The sequence below is a fragment of the Arachis ipaensis genome, chromosome B1 (assembly GCF_059453495.1).
Source record: "Arachis ipaensis isolate K30076 ecotype BB chromosome B1, ASM5945349v1, whole genome shotgun sequence".
In the NCBI taxonomy this organism is placed as follows: domain Eukaryota; kingdom Viridiplantae; phylum Streptophyta; class Magnoliopsida; order Fabales; family Fabaceae; genus Arachis; species Arachis ipaensis.
The window spans coordinates 86,979,787-86,987,708 of NC_142436.1; the positions used below are offsets into that span (position 1 = coordinate 86,979,787).

General features: G+C 36.7%; 1 non-coding gene across 1 annotated transcript; it reads right to left on the reverse strand.

Annotated features, from left to right (window-relative positions):
- Nucleotides 1–853: 853 nt before the first annotated feature.
- On the reverse strand, nt 854–961 carry LOC148577349 (small nucleolar RNA R71). Its single transcript, XR_015904241.1, has one exon. It is a non-coding gene; the product is annotated as a small nucleolar RNA R71 (small nucleolar RNA).
- Between the last annotated feature and the right edge of the window lie 6,961 nt (nt 962–7,922).

The following is a 7,922-nucleotide window of genomic DNA, read 5'->3' on the forward strand; positions in this document are numbered from 1 at the left end:
GCTTAGATTAGGCATTTTAGTTTTAATTTTATTTAATTTTTCTTTATAATTTTTCAAAATTTAGTGCTATTATTTTTTCTTAATTTTTGAAATTAAGTTTGGTGTTACCTAGTTAATTTTATTTTAATTTTCCTGTTTAATTTTATTTATATATTTCGAATTTCCTAGCTTCATTTTAGTCATCATTTTCAAAAATTTTTAGCTTTAATTGTTTAGTATTTTATTCTATTTCTTTACACAGGTTACCTCACTGGGAATTCTCTACACTTTGACGTCGAGAATCCCACTTTCCTTGTTTTCTGTCTGTTTATGAGCAGGAACAAAGACAAGGAACCTCTTACAAATTTTGATCCTGAACCTGAAAAGACTTTGAGGTGGCGCGCAACAAGCTAGACTTTATAAGTTTAGTGAAAATCTGACAGAGACCTTTGAAAGGGAAGCTGTAGAGTCCACCATGGATCATAATCGTGCTGTCAATGCCAATGTGGCAAATCTGAATGAGAATGAACAACCTAGAAGAGTGCTTGGCTCATACACTGCCCCCAATGCAGATATTTATGGGAAAAGTATTGTGGTGAAGCATCAGCTAGTCACTCTTGTGCAACAAAATTGTCAGTATCATGGACTTTCTCAGGAACACCCAAATCAATTTATTTCTAATTTCCTGTAGATTTGTGATACTGTGAAGGCAAATGGAGTGAATCCTGAGGTTTACAAACTCACGCTCTTCCCATTTGCTGTGAGGGATAGAGTAAAGCTGTGGCTAGATTCTCAACACAAGGAGAGCCTGAACACTTGGGATAAGGTGGTCACTGTATTTCTGACTAAATTTTTTCCACCACAAAAGATGACTAAGCTAAGGGTGGAGGTTCAGACCTTCAGACAGAAAGATGGTGAGACCCTCTATGAAGCCTGAGAGAGATACAAGCTACTGACCAGGCAATGTCCTCCGAACATGTTTTCTAAATGGACTCAGCTGAATATATTTTATGAGGGCGTATATGAAATGTCCAAAATATGTTTAGATAATTCTGCAATGGTTCATTGCACATGAAGAAGACACCAGAGGAGACTACTGAGCTTATTAAGTTGGTTGCTAACAACCAATATCTCTACTCATTTAATAGGAATCCTGTGAACTCTGGGTCCCCTCAGAAGAAAGGCATTTTGAAAGTAGAGGCTTTTGATGCTCTTCTTGCTCAGAACAAAATTTTATCTCAGCGGATGAATTTGATTACTCAATAATTGAGTGGGATGCAGGTTTCAGCTGTTAATACTCAGAATGCACCTCAAGAGGCTCATTATGACATAACTGGTAGCTTTATGCAAGGTGAGAATTATGATTATGCTCAATCTTCTTCTGAACAGGTCAATTACATGGGGAATGCTCCTAGAAATCCCAATAATGATCCTTATGCTAAGACCTATAATCAAGGGTGGAGAAATCACCCAAATTTGGGGTGGAAAGAGCAATCTCAGAGATCACAGAATTTTAACAATAATTCTCAGAGCGATTTTCAGCAGAATAATCATAACGACCACCAGTTTCAGTCTCATCAATAACAACCACCTCAGCAGGCAAATTCTTAGCCTCAGAAGAACACTGATTTGGAAGCACTACTAGCTAGTTTTATACAGGAGACTAGAGCTTCACTCAGAAACTTGGAGGTGCAAGTAGGCCAGTTGAGCAAGCAAATACCTGAGAGGCCTCCAAGTACATTTCCTCGTGATACAGTGGTAAACCCAAGAGAAGACTGCAAGGTCATTCAATTGAGAAGTGGTAAAGTAGCTGGTTCTGAGACTCAGTTCAATGAGGAGCTAGTTGAAAAAGAAGCTCCAAAGGAGAAGAAAGAAAAGGTGGAGCACGTTCCTCTTAGGCATGCAGATAACCCATTCACAGTTTCTCTTGACACTCATCCTTCATTGCCAAAGGCTCCTGAGTACAAGCCTAAAATGTCATATCCCCAGAGACTTCAGAAGGCTTCCAAAGACAAGTAATTTTCCATATTTTTAAAAGTCTTCAAGAAGCTTCAAATCAACATTTCTTTTGCTGATGCTCTTGAGAAAATGCCTCTCTATGCAAAATTCATGAAAGAACTATTGACTAACAAGAGGAATTGGTGGGAAAAAGAGACAGTGGTATTAATTAAGGAATGCAGTGCTATTATTCAACATAACCTTCCTGAGAAGATGCAGGATCCAGGAAGCTTTGTAATTCCTTGCACCATTGGAGATGTCACTATTCAGAGAGCTTTGTGTGACCTTGGAGCTAGCATCAACCTCATGCCACTTTTAGTGATGAAAAAGCTCCAAATTGAGGAGGTAAAACCTACACGTATTTCTCTTTAACTTGCTAATCTTTCTATTAAATTTCCTATGGGGGTTGTTGAGGATTTACTTGTGAAAGTAGGGCCATTTATTTTTCCTGCTAATTTGGTCATATTGGATATAGAAGAGGATAAAAAGTCCTCTATTATTCTTGGAAGACCCTTTTTAACTACAGGTAGAGCTCTGATTGATGTGTAAAAGGGTGAATTAACCTTGAGGGTCAATGAAGAATAGGTGGTCCTTAATGTGTTTAAAGCTATTAAACACCCCAATGATTCTGAGGGGTGTGTGAGAGGTGATGTTGTTGAACCACTTGTTCAAGAGGTTGTAGAGGCTGAGGTACTTGATGATATTTTGGATCCTCTCTATGAGTATGAATTACTTGAGATTGATAATTCACCACCCCAAAAGGACATGGTGAGCACACCTAAGGTGGAAGGAGAAGTTCCTAAGTTTGAGCTCAAGCCGTTGCCTTCTTCTTTGAAATATGTCTTCCTAGGGGAAAATGATTCATATCTAGCGATTATTAGCTCCTCCTTGAAACCTGGTGAGGAAGAGGCATTGATTATAGTGCTCAAGAGCCATAAAACAGCTCTTGGGTGGACCATTGGTAATTTAAAGGGGATTAGTCCAACCAAATCTATGCACAAGATCCTTCTGGAAGATGAAGCTAAACCGGTTGTGCAACCACAAAGGAGACTCAATCCAACTATGAAAGAGGTGGTCCAAAAAGAGGTAATCAAACTATAAGAAGCCGGTATTATATACCCTATTTCTAACAACCCTTGGGTGAGTCCTGTGCAGGTAGTTCCCAAGAAAGGTGGGATGACAGTGATAAAAAATGAAAAGAATGAGCTAATTCCTACAACGACCGTCACAGGATGGAGAATGTGCATAGACTACGGGAGGCTCAATACTGCTACAAGGAAGGATTACTTCCCCCTGTCTTTCATTTATCAGATGCTTGAGAGGTTAGCTGGTCATGCTTTTTATTGTTTTCTAGATGGATATTCTGGATATAACCAAATTGCAGTGGACCCTGATGAATGGAAAATTGACAGTTCAGAATTTCACAAATGAATTCTCGTTGCAAGTATAGTTTTTAAACCAACAAAGAATCCTTTCATACAAAAATTTGGTTGTCACAAGTAATAAACCCCTAAAAATAATAACCAAAGTATTCAAACCTCGGGTCATTCTCCCTAGGAATTGCAATAAAGTGTTCTTATCATTGGTTATGAAGTATGTTTTGGGGTTTTTGAATTAAGAGACAAGAAATGTAAATGGCAAAGGAAATAAACTAACAACTAGAAAAGCTCTTGGCAAGGTATGAGAACTAGAAGTCCTATCCTAGCTATCCTTATCAATTGTGACAACAATTGTCCATTGCTCCCACTTAGTTAACCTCTAACTATGAAGGAATGTCAAGTGGATGAATTAACTTGATTCCACAAGTCCTAGCCTAATCATGATGAAAGACTAGCTTTAGTAGCATTCAAGTTAATTAGGAACTTCTAATTATCAATCAGCAAAAGAGTTTGATAACTCAAGTGTCAATAATTACTCTACCTAGGCCAAGAGGAACAAAATCTAACTCATAACTAAAAGAAGCATTTCATCAAACACATAAAAGGCAATAAAGTTAAACAACATGAATTGCAAGAATTAAAAAGAGATCTAACTACAATAGCAAGAGATCAATAATAGAAAACCAAATTAAACATGAAAAGACATGGAAATCATAAATTGCATTGAAAGAGAAATAGAAATCTACATAAGAATTCATAAAGCAAAAGGAAAATTAAAGCAAGAGAAGGAGATCTAGATCTAGAAGAAGAAAACTAAAACCTAATCCTAATCCTAATTCTAGAGAGAAGTGAGAGATTCTCTCTCTAGAAACTAACTTTTCCTCCAAAACTAAACTAAACTAATGTATTCAAAAGTTGTGATTCCCCTTCAGTCCTTGGATTAAATAGCATCAAAAATGAGTTGGATCTGGGCCTGGGAAGCCCAGAAATCGCCCCCAGCGAATTCACTTTTAGTGGGTCACGTGCGAACATCGATGCGTACGCGTACATCACGCATGCACGTTGCTTGACGATCTTGCTTTCCATGCGTACGCATCATGTACGCGTATGCATCCCCATGCAACTCCACAATCCACGCATGCGCGTCTGCTGTGCGTACACGTGGGTATCAGCATCCCAAATCCTTGTTTTTCCATGATTTCTCCACTTTGCATGCTTTTCTCTTCATTTCTTTGACCCCTTTCTAGCCTTTTCAACCTGAAATCACTCAACAAACATATCAAGGTATCTAATGGAATCATAGGTGAATCAAAATTAGCAATTAAGGGCCCAAAAAGCATGTTTTCACACTTAAGCACAAATTAGGAGACAATCATGAAACCATGCCATTTCGTTGAATAAATGTGGGTAAAAGGTCATAAAATCCCCTAAATTAAGCACAAGATAAACCCTAAAAATGGGGGTTATCAACCTCCCCACACTTAAATCAAAGCATGTCCTCATGCTTAAACCAAGAGAGATACGAAGTATATCAACATTTATTCAATGTAAACTAACTAAATGCAATCTACCTATATGCAACTATCTAAATGAATGCAATTGCTTGTTCAAAAGAAATCAATTCCCTAAGAGAACATATATAAGCACAAGGCTAAGGCAATAGCAATCAAATTAAATCCACAATTGAATTGAGTTATTAAATATTTTTACAAACTTGCAAGAAGAGTGATGATCGTAGGTGGAAACATGTAATTGAGCAATCAAACCCTCACCGAAAGTGTTTGCACTCTATTCGCTCAAGTGTTTAGGGTTTATTCTCTCAATTCCCCCCTAATCATGCTGTACGTGTACGCGTCGGTGCTGGCACGTGATTTTTGAGTGAAAACGTGGCCAGCGAATTCACAGAGGCTGTGGGCCCAATCTAAACCAACTTTGCTGCCAAAACACTTAAAAGGACCAAGGATTGAAGGGGAATGCATCATTCATCATCATCAATCATCATTAGGGAGTTTAGATCTAGTTTTAGTGTTAGTTTTTAGAGAGAGAGAAGCTCTCACTTCTCTCTAGAATTAGGATTAGGTTTAGGTCAATAAGCTTAGATCTAGGTTTTAATTCATGCTTTTATCTACTTCTACCTCTCAATTCTTTGTTATTACATCTTGTTCTTCTATTCTTTTGTTGTAATTTTGTCTATGTTGTTTCTATACATTGTTGATTGATCTACTCTTGTTCCTTTTATTTTCTTTTAATGCAATTTAAGGTAATTCATGATAATTGTGCTTCCTTTGATTGTTGTTGTTAATTCTTTGCAATAAAGTATTGTTAGATTTCATTGTTGTTGTCAATTTACTATACTTTCCTTTTATACCTTCCAAGTGTTTGTCAAAATGCCTGAAAGAATGTTAGAGTAGAATTTTATGTTCTTGGCTTGGGAAGGTAACTTTGGAATTCTTGAGTTACTAATGTCCAAGTGATTGATAGTTGATAGCCATTGACTCTAGCTCTCATTAATTCAATTAGTGAATAGCTAGGACTTATGGACTTGGATAGATATAGCTCATTTGACTTTCCTTTACTTGTTAGAGGATGACTTAATCGGATCAATCCTTGCAATTATCATATTGTGGTTAGTGATAAGGATAGAGATCCTTGACCACCAAACCTTACCAAGATCTTTTCATCATTTGAATTCCTTTGCAATTTACTTTTCTTGTTTCTCATCCAAAATCCCAAAATATACATGTCCATAGCCAATAACAAGAACACTACCCTACAATTCCTTTGAGAGACGACCTGAAGTTTAAATACTTTGGTTATTAGATTCATTAGTGGTTTTTACTTGTGACAAACAAATTTTTGCATGAAAGGATTATTGCTGGTTTAGAAACTATACTTCGACGAGATTTCATTTGTGAAATTCTACACCAAGTGAATTGCAATTCCCTCACCATTTTTAGGGTTTATCTTGTGCTTAATTTAGGGAATTTTATGACCTTTTATCCACATTTATTCAATGAAATAGCATGGTTTTATGATTGTCTCCTAATTTGTCCTTAAGTGTGAAAACATGCTTTTTAGGTCCTTAATTGCTAATTTTGATTCACCTTTGATTCCACTAGATGCCTTGATATGTTTGTTAGTGATTTCAGGTTGAAAAGGCTAAGAATGGATCAGGGGAATGAAGAGAAAAGCATGCAAAATGGAGAAATCATGGAAAATCAAGGATTGGGAGAAATTCACTCCACGCGCACGCGTGAAACGAGGAGGTCGCATGGCGACGCGTACGCGTCATGTGCGCGTATGCATGGAAAGCAAAATCGTCAAGCGACGCCTACGCGTGACCTACGCGTACGCGTCGATGTTCGCACGTGACCCACTTAAAGTGAATCCGCTGAGGGCGATTTCTGGGCTTCCGAGGCTCAAATCCAATTCATCTCTGATGCTATTTAACCCAAGGACTGAAGGGGAATCACAAATTTTTTTGAACACATTAGTTTAGTTTAGTTTAGTATTGGGGGGGAAAGTTAGTTTCTAGAGAGAGAAGCTCTCACTTCTCTCTAGAATTAGGATTAGGTTAGATCTAGATTAGAATTTCTTAGATCTAGGTTAATTTCATGCTTTGATTTACTTTTCCTTTGCAATTTCTTCTTCTTCTACCTTTCCTCTCTCTACTTTAGCATTTAATTCTTATAATTCTCTACTTTTTATGTTGTTGCACTTTTGTTCTTCTATTTCTCTTTTAATGCAATTTATGATTCCTTTGTTGTTGAATTGCTTTGTTGTTGTTTAATTCCTTTTACTTTCCTTTTATGCCTTCCAAGTGTTTGATGAAATGCTTAGTTGGATTTTAGTATAGATTTTTCTCCTCTTGGCTTTGGTAGAGTAATTAGTGACTCTTGAGTTATCTAATTCCTTTGTTGATTGATAATTAGAAGTTGCTAATTGACTTGAATACCACTAAAGCTAGTCTTTCCTTTAGGATTTGGTTAGGACTTGTGGAATCAAGTTAATCCATCTACTTGACTTTCCTCATGGTTAGAGGTTAACTAAGTGGGAGCAATAGACAATTGTGGTCACAATTGAGGAGGATAACTAGGATAGGACTTCCAATTCTCATACCTTGCCAAGAGCTTTGTTAGTTGTTAGTTTATTTCCTTTGCCATTTACAATTCTTGTCTCTTATCCTAGAAACCCCAAAACATACTTCATAACCAATGACAAGAACATTTTATCGCAATTCCTAGGGAGAACGACCTGAGGTTTAAATACTTCGGTTTATAATTTTAGGGGTTTGTACTTGTGACAAACAAATTTTTGTATGAAAGGATTATTGTTGGTTTAGAAACTATACTTGCTGATGACAAGTCATCTTATGCTAGTTTTACAAGTATTTTCCATTAGTTTCATTAGGTTTTATGCACTTTCTTGCAACATAAGTAAGTAATTGGAGTGGATTTTCATGATTATGTTGAATCAATCAAACATCATTCATTTTACACAAAATCATAGGTTTTATGCTAGAATTAATTGATTTTATAAATGATGCAAAGATCTAGTGATTTTGGT